General features: G+C 39.5%; 1 pseudogene; it reads left to right on the top strand.

Annotated features, from left to right (window-relative positions):
- The first annotated feature begins 19,522 nt into the window (after positions 1 to 19,522).
- Positions 19,523 to 20,900, top strand: LOC102904560 (elongation factor 1-alpha 1 pseudogene; annotated as a pseudogene).
- Positions 20,901 to 24,499: the final 3,599 nt, after the last annotated feature.

The following is a 24,499-nucleotide window of genomic DNA, read 5'->3' as shown; positions in this document are numbered from 1 at the left end:
ATTCCATAGGATACATAGTAGCAAACAGTCTCTTTTGAAAAATTAAATCATAAATTAGCCCATGTAATTCTGTAACTGCCAGATTATTAATGCTGTTAAAAGTCCACCATTCTTGGAGTGTGGACACATTAGGGGTGTGGCTGTGTGGTTAGAGTGCTTGTCTGGCACGCACAAAGCCCTGGATTTGATCCGCAGCACTAAACATAACCAGCGTGGTAGTGCACACCTTCAGTCAGCATTCTGGAGGAAGAGGCAGGGCAATCAGGAGTTTAAGGCCATCTTCAGCTGTATAAAAATTTTGAGGACTGCCAAAGATATATTCTACCCTATCTTAAAACAAACCCACCACTATATAAAAAACAGTAGTAAAGGCATTAATTGGTTTAGCATTTAGATTGCACTTAAAAATATCATCATCAGAATGTTTTAACATGTAAACCATAGAAAGGAGGTAGGTTGCGTCTTGGTATGTTTGTGTGTTTTGAGAGAGGATATTGCTATAGATAGCCCCACCTAGCTTTGACTTCACATCAGTCTCCTGATTACTAGAATAATGGCCATATACCAATACACTTTGTTTGTGAAAGCTTTTATAAAAATATTTAAAGACATAGCTGCGGTAAAGGTAACTTGAGCCTAATTTATAGTCCAACATAATAACAGAAATTTAATTGATGAATGGCCCTTTTTATGGACCTGACTATATCCTATTACTATATACAGTCTAATAGGATATGTATGTGTGTGTGTGTGTGTGTGTGTGTGTGTGTGTGTGTGTGTGTGTGTGTGCTCTTTCAATGCTACATAAAAATTAATCACTCTGCCAGAGGGCTGGGCATGCAGCTCAGTAAGTAGAGTGTTTATTTGACAAGCACAAAACTCCAGATTTCATCCCTGGTGCCATATAAGCCTGCCATGGTTGCCCACACTTGTAACCCCAGCTCTTGGGGACAAGGAGGTAGAAGTATCAATATTTCAAGGTTACCCTTTGCTACATAGTGAGTTCCAGGCCAGTCTGGAATACATGAGCCACTGTCTCAAAATAATATAAATGAATGATAATAAAAAATAAGAATCCCCATGCCTAGCAATAGAACACAACTACAGTTATGACCTTATGCATGCTGTACTTTTTTTAAAGGTATATTTTCTTTTAATTTTTGTGTGACTTTGTGTGTATGCACACATGCATGTAGGTGTCCGCAGAGGATAGAGGAAAGTGTAAGATTCCCTAGAGGTGGAGTGGTAGGTGGTTGTGAGAAGCCTGATATGGATGTTGAGAACCAACTCCATGACCACTGCAAGTGTAGGAAGCACTCTTAACTTCAGAGCCAAGTCTGCAGTCCTGCTTCTCTCTCTCTCTCTCTCTCTCTCTCTCTCTCTCTCTCTCTCTCTCTCTCTCTCTCTCTCTCTCCCTCCCCTCCCCCTCCCTCCCTCCCTCCCTCCCTCCCTCTCTCTCTCTCTCTCTCTCTCTCCCTCCCCTCCCCCTCCCTCCCTCCCTCCCTCCCTCCCTCCCTCCCTCCCTCTCTCTCTCTCTCTCTCTCTCTCTCCCTTCCCCTCCCCCTCCCCTCCCTCTCTCTCTCTCTCTCTCTCTCTCTCTGTCTGTCTGTCTCTGTCTCTGTCTCTGTCTCTTCTCTCTCTCTCTCTGTGTGTGTGTGTTTATATCCAACTGTTTTCCCCGTAGTTCCTCTATTCACTTAGACCTCCAAGCTTAAAATCTTCAACTACTAAATACTGATGTTTGGGTTGTCATTATATCCCAAAGGTTCAATTGTCTTCTTTATTGCTTAAGAGGTAACAGTTGCTTTCCAAGGTGGGCTCTGCTGGATGGTGTCAGTAGAAACATGCCCCTGTGTTATGAGGAGGTGGTACATGCTTTCCTAGTGGACTCTCCTGGCTGGTCTCATTGTTGGAAGCATTCCTTTGAAAGGGAGCCTGGGATGCCAGCATCTTTTGCTTTCTGTTTGTTCCGTATCAACTATAAGGTGAATGAGCTTTGTTCTGCTGTTGGTCTCTTACTGTGATGTGCAACCTCTCAGCAATCAAGGTAGACAATTAAGGGGACAGGGATGGACCAAAGCCTCTGTGACATTAGGCCAGATGAAAAATTTTCCTTTTGAGCTGAGTTATTTGTTGTAGAAACTAAAATCTCACAAACACATTAATATTCTCTTGATTTTTCATTTAATTCTAATCATGAAATTACCTTCCCATGTATGAATATTGGAGCTGGAGTGTTCTAATCCTCTGTATGACCAGTAACTCCCTGAAAGCAGATTGTTCATGCATGATCTGCCAAGCAAGAATTTATCTAAGTAGATAAATGGCCCAGCTTTCAGTCTTGACTATTAAAGTGAAAATTCTTTGAAATTTTTCTGAAAATAAAATATATTTTATCAATTCAATTTGAGTGTAAACTTTTCACCATGTCTCCTACCAATTCTCAGTTTTGTAGGAAAGCACAATGGACTTTGTACTTAACATCAAAATCAGCCATCATAAGAATGCTCATTCACTACCCATTGAATTAATATTTCTGTACATGGTAATTGTAATGCATATTCATTCCATGTGGCCAAGTTTGTGGTAAGTATTTATTTAGAAACAGATTGAGATTTTTTTTATTTTTTATATACTACCACTACTACTACTATTGTTAGTGTGTGTGTGTGTGTGTGTGTGTGTGTGTGTGTGTGTCTGTCTGTCTGTCTGTCTGTCTGTCTGTCGTCTGTCTGTGTGTTTGGAGTTGGCATGAGTGCGCCATAGCATACTCTGTAGAGATCAGAAGACTGTCTGCCAAAGGTGGTTCACTGCTACCACACTACCACATGGGTTCTGGGGACTGAACTCAGATCACCAGGCTTGGTGGCAAGCATCTTTATGTGTTGTGCCATCTCAGTATCCCTGTAGTTTATGTTAGGATTTCTCTTCTGCGCATTTGAAACTCTCTAAGTGCATGAGCTGGCTAAGTCAGCTTAACTGGGAAGTGGCCACATTGGAGCTCTCTGGGTTGCTTAATTGTGCAAAGGTCTCCACAGGGGTTTTATTTTGTTGGTTTCGCTATAAATACAGCAAGGATGCTTATTCACTTTTTCTTTATTTATATGAATGCCTACCTCCTTCCTGTTATTTTTTTTCTAATATTTTTCCCAGATGTTGTGGTTTGATTATGAAATGTCCCTACATGTGCAGTGTTTGAGCACTTGTTCCTGAGACTCTGGTGCTGTCTGTGGAGGCTGTGGACACTTCAGGCAGTAGGGCTTTGCTGGAGGGAGTGGGTCACGAAAGATTGATGTTAGCTTCAGTAGCCCAGCACCATTTCCCGTTCACTGTTTGCCTTCCTTACTGCAGACAGATATATGTAACCAGTTCCCTCCTATTCTGGCTTCCATGCCTTACCACGATGGACTTTTCCCCTTAAACTTAGCCTAATTAAGAATCCCTCCCTTCTGTCATAAGTTTTTTTTTTTTAATCAGGTATATTTGTTACAACAAAGGTTGTTACGAACAGTTATATTTCAAATATGATGTGAATATAATTTTTCCCATACTCCACAGACACATAGGAGGTAAAAGGGGACTCACACCTCTCACGTGGATTACCATGTCTACTTGAGTGATTTAGAAAAGACTACATCCCCCTTTTTCCTGGAGTAGTTGAGAAGCATTCATTTCAAAGGTGATACAGCAGCTCTCGGAAGATGAATTCATTTATTGAGAGTGAAGAAGATGTGGAATGCTTTCCAGGTGGAACACGACCTTCTCACAGCCACAGAGGCTTGGAAGTATATGATGAGTGTTTAGGGAGGATGAGGTTTTAGCTGAGTGAACAGGTGTGGGCTTGTTCCCTTTTCACAGTGAGGAACTGCTAAGGAGAAGACACAGACAGGGATGTCTGCATGGGACAAATTAATCAAGGGTTCTCTTGACATTCTGCTCTGAAACTGGTTGGTTGATAATTGTGTTTCTTATGAATTGCTCTGGGAACATAATAATGAATTCATAGTACTAAGTAGATAAATTTGAGAACAAAATATACTTTTAGGAGCCATGTGCATTCTCCATGCTAGAAGAATCTTTGAAAATAAATTGCTGAAAGCAGTCAGTTAAAAACAGACAAATGGCTGCAAAGACAAGTCAGCGGTAAAAAGCATGTTATTATTCTCGCTGAGGACCAGATTTCCTCAGCACTCAGGTTGGGGAGCTCACAAGTGTCATAGTTTAAGTTCTGGAGGGTCTGACACCCCTTTTGCCTTTGTGGCCACCTGCACATATGTACTCACACAAAAATAATTAAAAATGAAATGTGTATGTATAAATTGAAAGGGTTGGGGGGATAGTTCAGTAGGTTAAGTCCTTGCCACACAACCGTGGGAGCTGAGCTCAGATCCCCAGCACCCATGTAAACTGGATGCTAGTAGTCTGTAGTTCAGAGCCTGTACTGTGAGATGGGAGATGAGGGCAAGAGAATGCTCGGGAGCTTTTTAGATAGGTACCCTGACATACAGTCATGTACATTCTGCCTGTGTAAAAGATAGACGATGAAGTCTGACAGCCCGCTGTCCTCAGAACTCCACAGGCATGCTGTGCATCCTCTGCCTACACTAAACCTGAAAGCACACATGATACACACACATGGTGCGCCTCCCACACACACGAAATATAGATTCACATGATGTAGTACTTCAGCTAACCAAGCAGCACTCTCTGCACTGGTTGGGCACAGAAACTAATTACAGTTAAGTGGTTCCAGTCAAATTATTATACATATTTTTTAATTGATTTATTTTCTCTTAAGCTACACATTTATTGTGCTGTCACTGGCTCTTCCTGTTCAAGATACACTTATTTACTTATTTATTTTGGAGCTGGGGAGTTTTCTGTCCACTCTATTCTGAATATCAAAGAACCTACGGGTATCATCTATCCCTTAGGGTTTCTCAGTAAAGGGTCACAATTGGGCAGGTGGGTGTGCTTCTTGCTTATTCCACTTGAGTATGTAGAACCTAATTAAAGAGAATCTTTCAGGCTCTAAAGCAAGCTAATTGATGATGCTCCCTGGGATAAGAGTCTCATGGTGCTGAAAATCCCCATTGCTGCAGTGAATAAAGCTCACTTTGGAATGCCATAGTGAGATATGCAGGCGAGCCTCTTAAGGTCTTTAGGAAGATTTGGATCAGCGTTTCAACTTTAAGTAGGGTACTGATGTCTTCTAAAGAGAAATGTATGCATCAATACACATATGCATGTGTGTTAGTAAAATAGACAAGCAACAGCAGATACAGAAAACGCAGCGTGAGACCTGTTCATTGAAAGAGAAACATGAGACTGCAGAAATGGCTTAGCAGTTAAAAACATTTGCTGTTCTTTCAGAGGACCCAGGTTCAGTTCCCAGTACCCACACCTGTCTGTAACTCCAGTTCCAGAGGAGACGACATACTCTTCTTGGGACACAAGGCACACACGTGGTGGCAAGATATACATGTAGGCAAAATAATCATACATATAAAATAAAAATAAATATTTAAAGGGAGATCACTTCCTAATTATTGTTGAAATTTCATTCATATAACTTAGAATTAATATTCCTTCCCTCCTTTTTTTTGCATGTATATATGAACACGTGGAGGCCATAAGTTGACACTGTGTGTTCTCCTCGATTTTCCTTCTTTTTATTCATTGATGCAGGATGTCTCACTGCATAGAGAGGTTACCTGTTTGGCTAGACATTGTAGCTAGCTCTTGCTGTGGACCCAATCTCTGTCTTCTAAATGCTGAGGTCCTCAAATTTATGAAGCAAGTTCTTTTTTCACTGGGCCATCCCCCAGCTCCCAAACTCATCATTTTTTGCATGAGAATTCCCCAGCATTTAGCACTGCCTGTGATGTTTCACAGTCCTCATGGCTACCTAATGAGAAAATATCTCATCAGTCCAGAGGAAAACCTTGCTCTGTCTCAGCAGACTCTCCCTCATGATACCCTGGCTAAGTCAGAGCCCTGGCCAACTACCAAAATTTTTGCTTTGTGGTTTATGATTCTTCTTCTTGGTAGTTCACATAAAAGGATCTTCAAATTTTGTCATTTAGAATCTGACTCCTTTTGCTTGCTGTAGTAGCATTTCTAATGTTCATCTACATGGTTTCAAGGTCAATGTTTCATTCTCTTTTCAGGAGTGAATAACACCTAGTTGTAGATATATACCTCGTTTTCTTTGTCTGCTCATCCTTCCAAGGTGTTTGAACTGCATCTACTTTCTGGCTATTGTGACTAGTGCTGTTCTAAGGATATGTTTACATGTGCTGGTTTGAATACCTGTTTTCAGTTCTTTTGAATAGTAGAATTCTGGGGCTAGTTTCCTCTCCCTCCCTCCTTGCCTCCTTGTCCCTCTCCCCAATCTGCCCCTCTCCCTTCCCTTCAAAAAAGTGCAGCCCTTCCATATATATGCGTTTATGTTAAATGTTTGTTTCTTTTTATTTTACATGTATGAGTGTTTGCCTGCTTGTATGTATGAGTGCCATGTGCATACCTGTACCAGTGCAGGCTGGTAAAGGGTGTCAGTTCTCTTGGAACTGGAGTTACAGACAGTTGTGAGCTGTCTAATATGGGTGTTAGGAATGGAACCTTGGTCCTCTGCAAGAACAGTAAGTGTTCTAACTGCTGAAAAATCTTGACAGACCCTATTTATTTTTGGTGTATGTGCATGTATGTGCCATGGCACATGGGCAGAGGTCAAAGGACAACTTTTTAGAAGACAGATCTATCTTCTTTCCATATGGCTTCTGGGAATCAAACTTATGACTCAAGGTTGGCAGAAAGCTCCTTTAACCCCGAGCCATCTCACTGGCCCCAGATTTGCTTTTGTAGTGACCAAGTCATTTAACATTCTTGTCAATCTCTCTGTGGTCCTGTTAGTTATTTCTTTACCTTTTCAACATTTTCACAGCTGTCCTAGTAGGCATGAGTGTGTAGCTGAGGTTTTATTTTGAATTTCACTTATGATTGGTGACATTGAATATTCTCTCATGTACTTGTTGGCTATTCACATATTTGGACATCTAGTCTAGCAAGTGCATGAGATCCAGGTTCAATGAGAAAAAGTAAATTAAAAATAGAACTACTATACAACCTAGTGTTATACCCAGAGAACTCAGTACCACACCATAGGGATATTTGCATTCTCATGTTTATTGATACTTCATTCACTGTAGCAAAGAATTGAAATCAACACAGTTGTCCATCAACAGATGAATGGATAACAAACATTTGTTCTTCACCTCTTCAGAAAAGTGAAATCATAAAAATTTGCATGCCCATGGATTATAATATTAAAAAGGTCAAACATTCTCAGAAAGAAAAAAATACATGTTCTTCCTTATATGTGGTTCCTATCTTAATATGTATATGTATATATGTACATATATGTATACATATATACTCACATGTATGTATTATGAGAAATGTACACATATATATGTAAACAAACATGCGTGTGAATACAGCATAGTGTGATAAAGAGAACAAGAAAGGCTGGCTATTAGGAGATGAGGAAGGACTGAAGGCCAGCAATGGATGTGGACGTAAGTAATAAAAGAGGCTATAAAGCTCATTGTTTTCCAGTTCTAACTCTACCACACATTCTTCACTTTTCGGTGATGGATCACAGCATGCAAATATATTTGATAGTGAAAGTATAAAACCCAGTGTGGACCTGCACAGCTTCAGAATGGCTGTTCCCTTTAGAAGTTCACTGAGATATACAGACTTTGAGTCACCCAGTTTCAGTGCATAGCAGGTTTTGTTGCCATTGTTGTCTGCTCGCTCTTTATAATATGTTCTAATTAAGATAAATACTGCATGTAGATGAAGATAAGAATTCTGTCTTTAATATATGATGACTTTTGATATCTACTTGAGTCCCCCTTTTTCTGCCAGCCTTGTTGATGACTGATAAACCTGGCCTTAGGTGAGTTTATTCAGGGCCTCTCTAAGCCCTAGGGTTTCCACTTGGCAATTTTTTGCCTATCAAGCCTACGCTGTGCTGGGACAATATATTTCCATCTTCCTTTTTGAACTCAGAAGTGAATCAAACCTGGTCCCCTCCCACAAAATCTAGCTACAGCTGTTTTATATATCTGTCATGATGGTCCTGAACAAATTTGGTAATAGAATTTTTAACAAATATCAACATATAATACTGATAGGTAGAAGTAAAATTTATTTTTGTTCATTGCCTTCAATTCTGTGACTTCTCTAAAATTGTTAATTTCCTTCTGTTATTCTATCACTTTAACAGCTTTTATAGCAAAGATCATGCTATGTCGAAAAATTTAAAACTTCTTTCTCAACCTGGATATCTTTTTATTATTTCTTTTGTATTTAATTATCTTGGTTATATCCCTTACTACAGCATTGAATAGGAGTGTTAAGGAAAATAAAATGCAACCTTAACTTCTTGTCAGCATTGGAAGACATCAGCTTTCTGTATTCAAATATTGTATTGGTTATAGCTTTTTACTTATTTGCAAATGTCTATTTATTGGGCTCAGGAATCTTGACATTGCAGGTTAAGAAACATTAGCCATGAAGAAATATGGACTTCTGTAAAACTTTTCTTTATATCTTTCAAGACTATCCTATAGATTGTGTTTTGCTTATTAATAAAATGAATTGTACTAATTTTCAAGTATTTTTACCCAATTTCTCACTTATGAAATGAGCTGCACATTATTATTCTAGGGAGTCATCAAAAGATTAAAAGTCAAAGGCACCAAAGTCAAGAAATCAAATCAAGATGCCTCTAGTTTAGGAACAGTACTTAAAAATATAAAAAATAATTTATTTTATTTCTGTGTGTGTGTGTGTGTGTGTGTGTGTATGCATGCACGTGCATGCACACACTTATGTGTGGTACCATGTTTGTGTGGGTTTCCACAGAAGCTAGAAGATGGTATCTGATCCCTTGGGGCTGGAGTTAAAGGTGATTGTGAGCTGCCTAAAATGGTTACTGAGAACTGAACTTGGATCCTCTAAGAGCAGTACATGCTTATAACTGCTGATTAAGTCTCTGCAGTCCCTGCAGTTTTCTGATTTTTTTCTTCAGTTAGTGAATTGTACCATTTTGTGCTTCTAAGGTGAGTGATGAGGTGGGGAGGTGAAAAATACCATAACTAGGCATTTCGCTTCTGTGTATTCTCTTGGAGCCTGGTGGAGGAGCTCAGGGGAGAGCAATGACCTCTTCAAAGTTCTATTCAACAGAATCACCACACGCAAACTTGAGCACTGAGAACTGCAAAGGGAATGTTGTAGGAATCACTCATATAAACTTACAACTTAAACAGCGGAGATAGGTGTACATTTGAGAAGCAGAAAGGGTTATATGATACAGGAGGGGAAGTATGAAGAATTTAGGAGAACACCACAGAAATGAGCAGTGTGGGTGCTAAGCACTTGCAGAGGACGGAACCGGCTTCAGATGAAGCAACACACGGGGAAATAAAATATTTGATTTGAAGTTATTTTCATGTCTCTAGCCTTAGAAATTCGATATACTGCCTTGGACCATTCTAGAATAAAATTGAAAATGACTATGTAATATCAGATTGGAATGAATGTTGTCACAGTGATTTTCTCAGATGGCTAAGGACAAATTTGTTTGCCCAGATTAGGGGATCTTAAGTTTTAAGTTTGACCCAGAATTGCTTTAAAAAATTATTATTATTGCCATGTAGTGGTGGTGCATGCCTTTAATCCCAGCACTTCGGAGGCACAGCCAGGCAGATCTCTGTGAGTTCAAGGCCAGCCTGATCTACAGAGCGACAGCCAGGAAAGGCACCAAAACTACACGGAGAAACTCTGTCTCGAAAAACTGAAGGAAATTATTATTATTATTATTATTATTATTATTATTATTATTATTATTATTTGAGATAGGGTTTCTCTGTGTTGTTTTGGTACCTGTCCTGGATCTCGCTCTCTTGAACTCACAAAAATCCTCCTGGCTCTGCCTCCCAAGTGATGGAATTAAAGGCGTGTGCCACCACCGCCCTGACTTGCTTTAAAGAATTATTAAAACAGAGTCCTGAGTCCACCTTTAGAGTCTGTGACATTCAGGTCCACAGAGATGCCTAAGAATGTGTAATTCTTACAGGGTTCCAGACTCTGTTTCTGGTCCTGAGACCAGTCTTGCCAAGCACAAGCTGAGCCTGTCCTTTTAGAAGGTAAGATATCCAGGCACCTATATCCAGGATTCTACTCTAGTTCTCTCCTGCCATAGACATGGTGACTATTTCAACCCATGTTTCAGTTTTCTGTATGCATAAAACATGAGTGTGGCTCAATGATCTCTAATAGCTCCTTTTCCTTTTGAAATCTGTGATTCTTTTCCTCCCTTGATTTCCTAAATCAAAATTATTATTGTGGCTCCTTTTACCACTCAATCCAGACAGACTATTCATTTGTAACATACTCAGTTCTAAGACCTGCGTGTTGATCATTAAGTTATAAGATGAAAAAAAATTTCTGCTTTGGAGGAACTCTGTCCTATAGACTGCATCTCAAAAATTCATTAAGAGTGCTTTGTCAAAAGCACAGGCAACTGAGTAATTTTCCTGGGTAATAAAAGTTGAAGACTTGCAATTGAACTTCAGAAAAAAAGATTTATTTTCATGATTTTAAAATTATGTGTAAGTAAACATGTCTATCTATGTGTGATGTAGCGGCGGGGGGCGGGGGGGGGGAGGAGCCTACAGAGGAAAGATATGTCAGATCCCCTGTAGCTGCAGTTACAGGTAGTTAAGAGCCACTGCTGTGGGTAATAAGGTCCCAACTTGGGTCCTTTGCAAGAACAGTCCGTGTTCCTAACCCCTGGGTCATAGCTGGTCTCACAAATGGTGATTCTAACAGCCAGTACTAGGGAATAAACAATGAAGGACACGGGTGTGGGAAAGGGAGGAGTTCAAAGGACCATGGCCAGAGAAAAGAAGCTTGTGTGATTTGAGGGAGCCCGGAGAAACAATCTACATTTTCTTTCTTCTCTTTCTCCTTCTCTATTTTCTTATCACTGCATTGGAGCATTTCAATCATCTTTTGCTGGGAGTGGAAGTTTGAATACACTTGAGTTATCACAGAGGACCATGAAAGTGCATCAGTGTCCAATAGCAACCAATATTTACTCAAGAAAACACTGCTTTCCCTCTAAGGGAATTAAGTGATGGTTTATTCTGGATCCAAATGTGAGTGTCCATAGCTCAGGAACAGAGATTTAGAGTACCCTAAATACTGTGCTCCAACAATTTTAATAGTTTTATGTAGCTCTTATAGTAGCAATACAAAGAAAATATAAATCAAATCATTTTATAACCCACCACCCTAGGTAGGTGGGTTATACAATGCAAGGATATCTCTTATAGAGGCCTCAGAAGTTATATGATGTCATTTTTAGGCTTTGAATTGGTGGACCAGGTGCATGTTAGTATATTCTTTTTTTGTTTGTTTGTTTGTTTGTTTTTTGTTTTTTTTTTCCCAAAGGGAACACTTTTTTAAAATTTTATTTTACAGTACTATTCAGTTCTACATAACAGCCACAGATTCCCTGTTCTCTCCCTTCCTGCCCCCCTCCTCTTCCCTCCAGCACATCCCCCATTCCCACCTCCTCCAGATCAAGGTCTGAACCTGCCTGGACTGAGTCTATCAGTATATTCTAAAATGATTTTACCTGCTTGTGACAATTCTGCTATGTCATACATTTAGGTAGGCAGTGGACAGCCATTAAAGGGCCTAAAGAAAGCCCAAGATAATTTGTTTCCGGAGCTATGACACTGAAACTCTTCACGATCATGGAAGTTTAATCAATCAATTAGTTTTGCAGAATCTTTACCATAGGTGTGACTTGTTTCTGGAAACCTCAACCAGGAGACCACATCTTGGAGCCACTATCTTGACTGATTCTCCATAGGGTCCCAAAAATATTGTCCTACCTCCACAGGCTCGGGTCTTACATATGAGAAATAAGGGCATAGGAGCCTGGGGTCTTTTTGGATGCCCTTGTGTTCTCATAGCTGGTTTGTCCTTTTAGGAGACAAGACAGAGGGAGTGGCTGTGCCAGATGGCTTCTAATGACTTTTTGAGATGTATCCAAGGTGGTTTTGTAGTGACAGCTTTCTTATTACTCCTAAATATGTCAGGGAGGGTGACAGCTGGCCAAGCAGGGCCTTTTTGTTCTGTTTTGTTAGCATCCACTAATGGATGCTTCCATGGTGGGGAAGACTCCTCTTGGTTGTGTGTGTGGCCATGATGCAATCTTCTCATTAGAGAGGTCTTAAATAATCAAATGATCTCCTGCAATGCTGTTTCCCAAGGATGTTCTTCCTGGGAAACACATTTATATCCAAGAGAATTTAGTCTGGAGCCATTTACCTAAGAGATATGTGCTGAGAAGTCTAAAACTGAGAAGGCTACTGTCAATCAGTACACAAATGGTTCAGCTTAAACAGGAAAAGTTCCCTTCTTTAATCTTAAGAATAAGAAAGGAAGGAAGGAAGGAAAGAAGAAGGGAGGGAGGGAAGGAAGAAAATATTTAATGCACTCAAACTGCTGTCTCCAATGCTTATCATTAAGTGATTCACACCTCTAACAGAACATTCTGTGCGTGGAGTTCGGAGCCCAAACAGAATTTGTTCAGCATAACTTTCTTCCCATAAAAATAGAGACAAATGTTGTGCATTTCTTAAGGCTTTGAAGAGTTTCATGAAAAGCAGTATATTTTAATTTCACCTCTGTCTTTATAAAACATAGTTTCATATGTCTTGTGGAAAAACAGTGATGATAGTCTCCAGGATAGCCAGGGCTACACAGAGAAACCCTGTCTTGAAAAATCAAAAAAAAAAAAAAAGCAATGATTTCAAATTGTGTTGGAGGCTGGCATTGGAAAAATAAAGGAAGAAAAAGGAGAAGAGAAGAGAAGGAAGGGAGGGAGAGAGGAGTAAAAGAGTAATCATGTCTTAAGCTTTGGTGTACAGATGAGATTGAGTTAATTATCACTAAGAAACGTTTTAGTCAAATTCTGCTGTGCTTAAATATGCTTAAAATTTCCCAGTGTCAGATTCCAGAAGTTTGATCCAATGAAAGCTACTGGTTCCTGTTGAACCAAGCTTCCTTCTTGCCTCATGTAGATCAACACTCTGTTGGCAATGGTGTTTGTAGAGACCACCACAAAAGGGAGTGAAACTTATGTGACTGAAATTCTTCACTCAAGGTGATGAAGGATTTAATCGGGATTCACATTTATTTTTCCTGTTTGCAATTACTTCGGGCCAAGTTCTGTGACCCTTTTCTGTGAAGTCCTCAGAACCAGACATAGTGGGCATGATGTAAATCTGCACTGGTCAACTTTGCTGATAAATAATTGCAAGAAGGCCTTAGGTCTTGGGTTCAAAGGGGACAGTAAGATGGAGTGTCTTTCATTGCAAGATTTATTAGAGGAGATACAGGCAGGCAGTCCGACAGGCAAACATATGGCAGGAGCTCTGAGCAAAGTTCAGGCCCACTGTAGAAGAGTTACATCCCTAATACATTTTAGGAGGAGGTTCAAAGCCGTGTGAAGATAGGCAGTCCATAGTACAGCTTGAATTCTAGCTGTCTCTGATTGCTGGCTGGCAGCAGGGACGGGGAGGAGCCCTGAGGCTCTAATGTGTGATGAACTATATCAGTGTGGAGGGCAGGAGTTTAGAAAAAAAAACTATTTTAGTTCTGGGAGGCAAATTACTTTCATTTGGAGACCTGTCATTGTTCAACCAAACTGGAGCAGCTTTATAAAACATTGTAAATAAGAACAAGCACATGAATGATTTTCTTCACACATTGAAACCAATGTTCTCCAGGGCTGTAAGTCATTCCTGTGCTATCCAGAAACAGAGCCTAGGTGCAGCTGCCAAACAGGGGAGGTTTCCTGGGGCATTTCTAGGACTCCTGTGAGTCCAGTTAGCTGCCAGTCATGTTCAATGTGCACCAATAACTCTACTTCACTTTGTTGTCAGTCTAACAAAGATTTCTCCCTGGCAGCATCACAGTGACGACATGTCTTGCTGATTCACTGCTGGCCAGTGCTGCAGCCCATGATGCCTTACTCACAGTTTCCTTCACTCACCTAGGTGACAGGATTTTTCAGTGGGTTCTAATATGGCCAGTAAAATTCCTATAAATGTGGTCTTAATACATCATCAAGGCATTGGGGGGGGTCCACATGGCCTTTTAGAGTCTCTGCAGTGCGGTGGAAATAGAACACAGTGTTACCAAACTTAGGGTCACAGGTGAAGCCAGGTTAGGCTATCCACCTTCAAAAAGGCAATTAAAATCCCCAAATAGTGAAAAGGGAAAAAAAAGAAAGAAAAGAGGTGAATTAGAAGTGGCCACATTAGGAAGAGGGACAAAGAAACCCATCAATCCTCCCACCTCCCATCCATCTTCAGGGTCCTGAAGTAAGGTTAATTTAGGTACAAGATCATACCCTCCCCTTGTCTCTTCTGTAAGGTGATTTAAAAAGTTGTAAATCTGTTTCCATTTCCCTGTAGCTAGTTCAGGTTTTAGATTTTTGTCTTCTCCCAGCATAAGAGACTCCAGTTTATTAGGGGTCCATTATTTCAGTCATCTGATATCCAAAATAAAGAACATAAGCAGCATCTCTTTACATCACCTTCATCCCTGCTAGGCCTTTCACAGTGGCAGGCCAAGCTTTCCTTCTAAAATTCCATCTCCTTGGTTTCAGCGTCTTACATTGCTCATCTTGACTCCTCCAGCCTTCTTTTTTCTTTCCTGGGCTGTCCTCTTTGGTGCTCTATGGATGGCTCACTTTAGCACTTCTCTCTGTTAGGAATGTTTTCCTGGGCAGACTCACTCTTCTGTGTCAGAAGGACAAACAGCACAAGCTATGAACATGGAAAGGGAAAAGGAGCTGCTTACCTGGGAGTCTTGCTGAAGCCTCTTGACCTGCTAAAAATCAAGAATTCCAACACAGTTAAGGACATGCTGACATCCATTCCCCCTTCTGGCAATTCTCTAGGAATTGTACTATAAATCCTACATACAAGGAAAGGACATGTCCTTTGTGCAAGCCTAGTGGACTTTTTCAGTTTGTGAGATTATAATCCTCCCCAAACAAGACCAGAGTTCCCTTACAATCTCACTTATCAAGAGAAAGAAGAGGAAAAAAGCTTCTTAGCAGAGTATGAAATGTAGCTCTATCCACTAAAATAATCTATGTGGCTAAAGCAAAGACTCCCTCTCCCCTGAGAAGCCTGTGTGCGCTTGCTCTTGGGTGTCTTACTCTTTCTCTCAATCCCTGTGCTTACAATCTGCATTGAAAATGTCTTTTAATACACCATGGCCTTCTTCAAGAAGTCCACTCTCATGCTCTCAGGTATGTTTTGTTTTTCCCTGAGTACCTTTCTCTTTTTAATAAACCCCAAATTTGCTTCATACTAACTCATCCTGATGTTTGGTGTTTGTTTGTTTGTTTTTCTATAGAATCCAAGGTTCTGGTTTTACATAAATAAATGTCTCCAGTAGGCTAAGGGAATACTAAGGCTGCTGAAGACAATGGTGTGGAGCTGTGCCTCTGTCCTTGCCGCCCCTGACATTTCAGTGTTTATCTCACATTTGTTACATGACACATCCCCTAATAACTCTTCAACTGAAGTACCCACAGGCTGGAGCAATGACTTAGTGGTTAAGAGTGCTGCTCTTACAGACAACTAGAGTTCCAATCCCAGTACCCATGTGTGGTAACTTGCAACCACCTGTAATTCCAATTCTATGTGATCTTATGCCCCCTTCTGGACCCAAGAGGCACTGCACTTACATGCATGTCTTTGCTCATAAACACATAGGCACAAATAATAATTAATCTTTAAAAATAAAAAATCCCTGCAGCACATAGATGTTTCATATTTTGCTAACCATTTATAGAATTTAAAAATTTAATCCATCATTTATTCTTGGTCTTTATTTGGAAGACACTAAGATCTTCATTGGCTGGGACTAGCATCAGGTAATTTTGGCTTTCTATTACTGCTCTGCTCCCAAAGTCTGAATAAAATACCTGGTACATGATGCCCTCAATATGTATTTGTGACATGAGTGAATATATCCGGGCAGTTCTGTGCATAGCTAGTCCCAGCTGTGATCCTTTGTGAGGAATAAAGAACAGCAAAATTAATACTAAAGGTTTATAACAATTCAAGCTAGGAAACCCATGTGCAAAGATATTTCAATTAACGCCACATGATAAGTAAAAGATTCTGTCATTGGGCATTGTGCAATGACAAAAAAACTGTTTCCATTCTGCTAGTCACATCACTGCTTACAGTTTTAACCATAGAAATGTGAAACCTAACAGTTGCCATCATCACCTATTGTGTGGGACCTGCAGTGACTCCCTGATACAGATCTTACAGGATTGAATCTAACAGTCCCCATGATTGCTTAGGCAAGCATGACTGTATTCAGATTCTATTTGTGGTTTTGTTTTGAGACAGAGTCTCACTATGTAGCCCTTGCTAGCCTCAACTCTTTTTGTAGAGGAGGCTGGCTTAGAATAAATATCATAAATAAATAAATAAATAAATATCATAAATATCTACCTACCTCTCCCTGCCAAGTACAAAGATTAAAGATGTACACCACTGTGCCCAACTGTATTTTACTTTTAACACTATTGAGTTATGTCAGTATGCATGGGACTGATCATTATTACTCTCAGGTATCTTGGAATAATTGAGTGTTGTAGTTTCTGAATGATCTTATTAAGCCATTGCCTGTCCCAAACCCTCACAAACAAGGACCACGCTAAGAAGTACTGTCAAGAGAGAATAAAGAGTTTCACAGGGCAGGGTAGGATCTCTGTTTCTCTTAGCCTGGATTTTATTGGAGCTGTCACTGAGCACTCTGACAACACCAGCATCTCAAATGTGTATAGTTGGTACCACATACATCAAGCCAGTCTTCACTTAATGGTGGAAGATGTAAAAGACTGTCCGAATATCTGAGTAGTAATGCAGTTAAGCTCCATTTTCTCCAATGAAATGCTATGCACAAATTTCAAATTCTTAATCCACAGCTATGCTTTCTAGCTACAATGTGAATTCTTAAAATAGATAGCAAAGAAGATGTTTACATCAACATTGTGCACCCAACAACAACCATGCACCCATTGCAGAAGCCTGACTACCTTTCAATGCTCTTAGCTGATACTCAGTGGGTAACTTTGTGTCCAGTTGCATTGTTTAAGAGATGTATTTACACTAGGAAGACAAATCAGGATGAGAATTTCTGGATGGAATTCAATGAATATTTTCAGGGAGTTTGAAATATATTTTCATATTTTTCTTCCAAGAAAAATAATACTACCCCACCAAAAAGAGATGGAAAGTTTATGTTCAGACATTTACTGTATTGACTATTGGGATGTGAAGCCAAAATGCAGGTGAGTCATAAAACTAAGCAGTCGGTAAATATGTGAAGCAGTATCTTAGATGAAAATCACCCTCTTCTCTATTTGCCATCACAACATTAGCTTTATCTTTCTTCAAAAGCTACTCAGCTTATTATCATATGTGTATGTATTTTAGAACATACATGGAAGAGATATTTGATACCCAACTTTAAATAATATTTGATTGCAAGAGCGTGAGAGAGAGCAAGAGAGTAAGCATGAGTGCATGTGTGCCATGGCACACGTGTGGATTGTGAAAGTCAGTTCTCTCCTTCTATCATGTGAATCCTGGGGGGAGTGTTCAAGTTGTTCAGCATCCTCTCTGTACCAGATGCCTAACACATTTCCTTTCTCCAGTGGTACATTTTTGGGTGGATGACAGTGCTTTATTATTTAAAAAAGCCAATTTAATATATACACATTTCTATTTCATGCAGACATTCATAGTACAAGGTCTGAATAATATCAAACTGCATTTTAATGAACCAAATACTGTCACATGATGAAAGTATATAAAACTGTCAATTTTTTCATACCTGCATAGTTACTAAATGGTTCATTTTGTTTCATTTTCACAATATCTATTGAGGATAGATGAATTCCAAGCTTTTAAATTGAGCAATTTATTTTTGTGTGTGTTATGAATAGGGGAGGAAGAATGCCACAGTGTGCATGTGGAGGCCAGAGGAAAACTTGAGCAAGTACGTGTTCTCCTCTTGTGGCCTCCAGAGGCTCATAGGGAATGGCACACTTGTGAGGTGTGGCCTTGATGGCAGAAGTATGCACTGAGTGGGCCTTTGGGGTTTCAGAAGCCCAGACCAGGTCCAGTGGCACTCTCTCTTCCTGCTGCTTGCAGATCCAGAAGAAGAACTCTATGCTCCTTTCCAGGCACCGTGTCTGCCAGCATGCTGCCATCTTTCCCTCCATGACGATAATAAACTAAACCTGTGAATGGTAAGCTGACCCCAATTAAATGTTTCTCTTTATGAGAGTTGCTGTGGTCATGTGTCTCTTCACAGCCAAAATAATAATAATAATAATAATAATAATAATAATAATAATAATAATCCCTAACTAAGACACTTCTCACCTCTCGTGTGTGGATCCAGGGTTGCTAAGCTTGGCAGCAGGTGCTTCTACCCATTGAGACATCTCAATGGACTGGATTTTATGTTTTATACCTACCTCCTTTCTTTTTCTCCTGGGACAGTGTATAAATTTAACCCCACTTTGCCCATCCCGTATATAAAATGGAGAGAGAATTCACACCCAGCTGATGAGACATATTGAAGACAAAAGCAAAATCCTACACAAACATCTATCTTGCACACTTATCCCTACTACATACCGGTCATGTTATTTTGCTATTTCAAAATCGGTCTTTTGTGTTTATTTGTATACTTGGTCCAGATTTTCTTTAGGATCATTTTTCTCTTCTTATTTACTTGTAATAGGTAAATTTGTATATTATGCTTCCTTTTTTATAAATGTATTAGAGCCTTTTATAATCTGTCATTTGATTTAAATTTGATAGATTTCCTACATGGGAAATTTTAATGTTCACATAGTTAAATGTATTATTTTCTCTTATGGTTTCTGAATTTTAACTAACAGATTTCTAATACTTTCCTTAATGTGTACATACAAAATATTTCATCTTAATAAAGTTATCTGCTCCTTGGGTTACAATATTAATTTTGATTTATTGGAAGAGGTATTCATATATTGGATATTCAAACTCTTACTGAATTTAAAAGCCATGCTATCATGCTAAAAAGCTAGCATTTAGATTTTGGAAAGTTGACTCAGCAGTTTATAGTATGCACTGACCTTGCTGAAGACCTGAGTTCCTTTCCCAACACCCACATCAGGTGGTTCACAATCACCTGCATTTTCAGTTCCAGTGGGTCTGATCCCTCTTCTAGTCTCGAAATGATGCTATAAACTCACAGAGGCACATAATGCACATAAGTTAAACAAATAAGTAGACCTTTTTCACTCAGGTGTTTGGAAAACCATCTCCAATTCAAAGCTGAAATGGGAAAGGAAAAGACTCATCAGCATAGTCATCATTAGACATGTAGATTTGGGCAAGTCCACCACAACTGGCCATCTGATCTACAAATCCCTTAGAAGTGACAAACAGACCACTGTGAAGTTTGGAAAGGATGGTGCTAAAGTGGGAAAAGTCTCCTTTAAGGTCTGAGTTTTGGACAAACTGAAATCTGAACGTGAACATGGTATCACTATTGGCATCTCCTGTGGACATTGGAGACCTGGAAATGCTATGTGACTATCATTGATGTCCTAGGACACAGAGACTTTATTAAGCACATGATTACAGGCAATCCTAGGCTAACTGCTGTGCTGGCTATTGCTGCTGGTGTTGGTGAATTTGAAGCTGGTGTCTTCAAGGATAGGCACACCTCTGAGCACTCCAGAAGGCTTACATACTGGGTGTGAAACAGCTAATTCTTGGTGTCCACAAAATGGATTCCACCAAACCACCCTACAGCCTAAAGATATATGAATAAATTGTTAAGGAAATTGACATCTACATTAAGTAAATTAGTTATAACCCTGACACAGTAGCATTTGTTTCAGTTTCTGGTTGGAATAGTGACATGCTGGGGCCAAGTACTAATATGCTTTGGTTCAAAGGTATGGAAAGTCACCTGTAAAGACGGTGGTGTGAGTAGAGTCACAGTACTGGGAGCTTTGGTTTGTATCTTACCATCAGCTTGTCAAGCTGGCAAGCCTTTGTAACTGCCTCTCCAGAATGTCTATAAAATTGGTGGTATTGGCACTGTCCCTGTGGGATGAATGGATACAGATGTTCTAAAATCTGACATTGTGGTTACCTTTGCTCCAATCGATATCACAATAGAAGCAAAGTCTGCTGAAATGCATAACATGAAGCTTTAAATGAAGCTCTTCCTGGGGACAGTGTGTGTTTCAATATAAAGAATGTGTCTTTCAAAGATGTTACATATAACAACATTGATAGAGGCAGCCAGAATGACCCACCAATGGAAGTGGCTGCCTCTACTGCCCAGGTGATTATCCTGAACCAGCCAGGTCAAATCGGTGCTGGTTATGCTATTGGATTGGATTGCCATACAGATCACATAGCATGCAAGTTTACTGAGCTTAAAGAAAAGATTGATCACTATTCTGGTAAGAGGCGAGAAGACAGCCCTAAATTCTTGAAATTTGGTCATGTGAGCACTGTTGATGCGGTCCCAGGCAATCCCAGGTGTGTTGAGAGCATTGCTGACTCTCCTCCACTGGGTTCTTCTGCTGCTCCTGCCATGAAGCAGACAGTTGCTGTGGGTGTCATCAAAGCTCTGGACAAGGAAGCTGTTGGAACTGCAGGGCCAACAAGTCTGCTCAGACATCTCAGAAGGCTAAATGAATATTAGCCCTAACACCTTCCCCCACAGTCACACTCAGTCATGGAAGTTCCCAGATCTGTTTGTCACCTTTGACCATTTAAGTTTAATAGGAAAAGACTGCTCAATAATGACAATGCAACACAACCTTCAGAAGCAAAGGAGAATGTTTTGTGAGCCATTTTTTTGTATGTGGCAGTTTTAAGTTATTAATTTTAAAAATCAGTACTTTTTAATGAAAAAAAAATCCATCACAGAATTTTGAGACCTATTAAAACAAGTTTAATGGGAAAAAAGTAGAAATCCTTAAAACCTCATAATTATGCATTCAGAGCTATATTTCAGTTGAAATACTAACACTCCAATCAACAAATTTTAGTTACTGTTAAACTATAACAGTATTTGCTATCTAATAGATTAAGGAGGCTTTAATATAACAATTAAAAAATTCTTGACTTTTTAATGAAAATTCTTAGACGTTCTTCAACACATTGTTGACTCGATGGCTAATCTTTTACTTGTTTAATACATGTCTATATACCCACAAGTTCCTTTTATAGTTTCTATCCTATAATTAAGCAACTAACAATGCCCTCAAGTTTGTAATAGGTATACAGAATGGGTTAGGAGTGAGTTGATGACTTTGTTTGTTTGTTCTGAAAACACTTATTGTCAGAATGAATTATTTACTGACTATGGTGGAGATTATCTCAAGTCACCTGTCATTAATCCATTTTCATGTATTTATTTTTATACTTCTTTCATATATTACATCTCATCTGCAGTTTCCCCTCTCTCCCCTCCCCTTTGCTCCCCAAGTCTCTCTCACCCAGACACCCCCTACCCCTGCCACCTCTTCTCACAAAAGAACAAGCATCCCAAGGACTTCAACCAAACACTAAAATAAGCCACAATATGATCAGGCACAAATCATAACATCATGGCTGAATGGTGCAACCCAGTAGGAGGAAAAGTGTCTCAAAGGCAGGCAAAAAGAGTCAGGGAAAGCCCCTGTTCCCCATGTTATGAATACCACAAGAACACAAAGCTACTCAGCTATAAAGTATTTGTTGATGACCTAGCTCAGACCCCTACAGGCTCCCTGGTCTCTGTGAGCCTCCATTGAGTCCTATTCAGTTGATTCTGTGGACCTTGTTCTCATGGTGTCCCCGACCCCTCAGGCTCCCCTTCCTCCACAGGAATCCTTGACCTAATGTTTGGCTGTGGGACTCTCTGTCAGTTCCCATTAGTTGCTGGATGAATTCTCTCTGGTCTTTTTTTTTTTAATCATGATTCCACTATGCAGGCAGGACAAACTGTAGGTCAAAAGTTTAGTGGCTGGGTTGTTGTTCCAGTCCCTCTACTTGAGGCCCTACCTGGTAACAGAGTATGGCCAGTTCAGGCTCTGTGTCCCCATAACTGGAGTCTTTGTTAGGATTACTCTCCTATATTCCATGGATTTCCATTGCACTAGGTTTCCATCTCACTCCCACAAATGTCCCCAAAGCTATTCGTTTCTCCCAGTATTTTCTCCCTCACTCCACCCACCTGATCCCTCATGTTCCCAATATCACCCAGTCCATCCTCAAAATCTATTCTATTTTCCTTTCCCAGGGAGATCTTTGCATCCCCCAAATCCCCTCTTATTACTTAACCTCTCTGGGTATTTGGACCATAACATGATTATCATTTACTTTACAGGTAATATCGACTTATAAGGGAGTACATATCATGTTTATCTTTCTGAGTCAGGATTACCTCACTCTGAATGATGTTTTTAACTTCATCCATTTGCCTGCAAATTTCATAATGCCATTGTTTTCAACAGCTTAGTAATATTCTGTTGGGTTAATGCACAACTTTTTCTTTATCCATTTTTGGTTGAGGGACATCTAGGTTGTTTCCAAGTTCTGGCTATTCCAAATAAAGCTCCTAAGAATGTAGTTGAGCAAGTGTCCTTAGGTAGGCTGGATCATCCTTTCGGTATATGCCCAAGAATGGTTTAGCTGGGTCTTGAGGAAGATTGATTCATAGTTTCCTGAGAAACTGCTGTATTGATTTCCAAAGTGAATGTACAAGTTTTCACTCCTACCAGCAGTGAAGGAGTACCCCCCTTTCTCCACACCCTCTCCACCATGAGCTGTCACTTGTGTTTTTTGTCTTGGCCATTCTGACAGGTGTAAGATGGAATCTCTTAGTCATTTTGATTGGCATTTCTTTGGTCACTAAGAATGTTGAACAATTCTTTAAGTGTATCTTGGCCATTTGAGATTCTTCTGTTAAGAATTTTGTTTAAATCTGTACCCCATTTTATAACTGGATAATTTGGTATTTTGATATCTAGTTTCTTGAGGTCTTAATATATTTTGGAAATCAGCCCTCTGTCAGATGTGGGGTTGGTGAAAATCTTTCCCCATTCTGTAGGCTTTTTGTCTTATTGTCTGTTTTGTCTTACTGACAGTGTCCTTTGCCTTATAGAAGCTTTTCAGTTTCAGGAAGTCTACTCCTTTTGTGTATGTTTGCTTCTTTTTGTTCCAGATGTTTCAGATGTGCTGTTAAGTATGAGATCTCTCCAATTCCTTTATGAAGGAATTTAGTGCTATGAACTTTCCTCTTATCACTGCTTTAATTGTGTCCCATAAGTTTGGGTATGTTCTGCATTCATTTTCATTGAATTCTAGGAAGTCTTTAATTTTTTTCTTATTTCTGCCTTGACCCAGTTGTTCAGTATAGCATTGTTCAGTTTCCTTGTTTGTAGGCTTTCTGTTGTTGAAATCCAGCTTTAATCTGTGGTGGTCTGATAGAATACAAAGGGTTATTTCAATTTTCTTGTATCTGTTGAGACTTGCTTTGTGACAGAATATGTGGTCAATCCATTACAAATGTGATACTTGGCCTTTTCCCCATGTAGCTTTTAATACTTTTTCTTTGTTCTGTACATTTAGTTTTTCGATTATTATGTGACATGGGAACTTTCTTTTCTGACCCAATCCATTTGCTGTTCAGTAAGCCTCTTGTACCTTTACAGGTATGTCCTTTAGGTTAGGAAAAATTTCTTTTATGATTTTGTTAATTATATTTTCTGGGTTCTTAAGCTGGGGTTATTTACTTGTTCAGTTACTATTATTCTTAGATTTTGTCTTTTCATAGTGTCCTGGACTTCCTTGAGGTTTTGTATTAGAAATATTTTAGAGCTCGCATTTTCTTGGATGGGATAAATCTATTTCTTCTCTTGAATCTTCAATGCCTGAGATTTTCTCTTCCATCTCTTGTATTCTGTTGATGTTGAATCTGTAGTTTCTATTCACTTATCTAGTTTCCATTTCCAGAATTCTCTCAGTTTGTGTTTTCTTTATTGCTTCTTTTTCCATTTTCAGGTCTTAAACAGGTTTCCTTCACTGTTTGTTTGTTTCCTTGCCTTTCTTGGCATTTCTAAAGAGATTTATTGATTTCCTCTGATTTTTTTGTTTGTCCTTTCCTTGATTTCTTTAAGGGATTTTTAAAATTTCCTCTTTAAGGACTTCTATTATCTTCATAAGTTGGTTTTAAGGTCTTTTTCTTGTTCTTTGGCTGTGTTGAATATTCAGGTCAGGTCTTGCTGTAATAGGATAGCTGGGCTATA

This window comes from Peromyscus maniculatus, chromosome 11 (assembly GCF_049852395.1).
Source record: "Peromyscus maniculatus bairdii isolate BWxNUB_F1_BW_parent chromosome 11, HU_Pman_BW_mat_3.1, whole genome shotgun sequence".
Taxonomy (NCBI): Eukaryota; Metazoa; Chordata; class Mammalia; order Rodentia; family Cricetidae; genus Peromyscus; species Peromyscus maniculatus.
The sequence above is the reverse complement of the archived record's forward strand: the minus strand, read 5'-3'. Positions and strand labels throughout refer to the sequence as shown.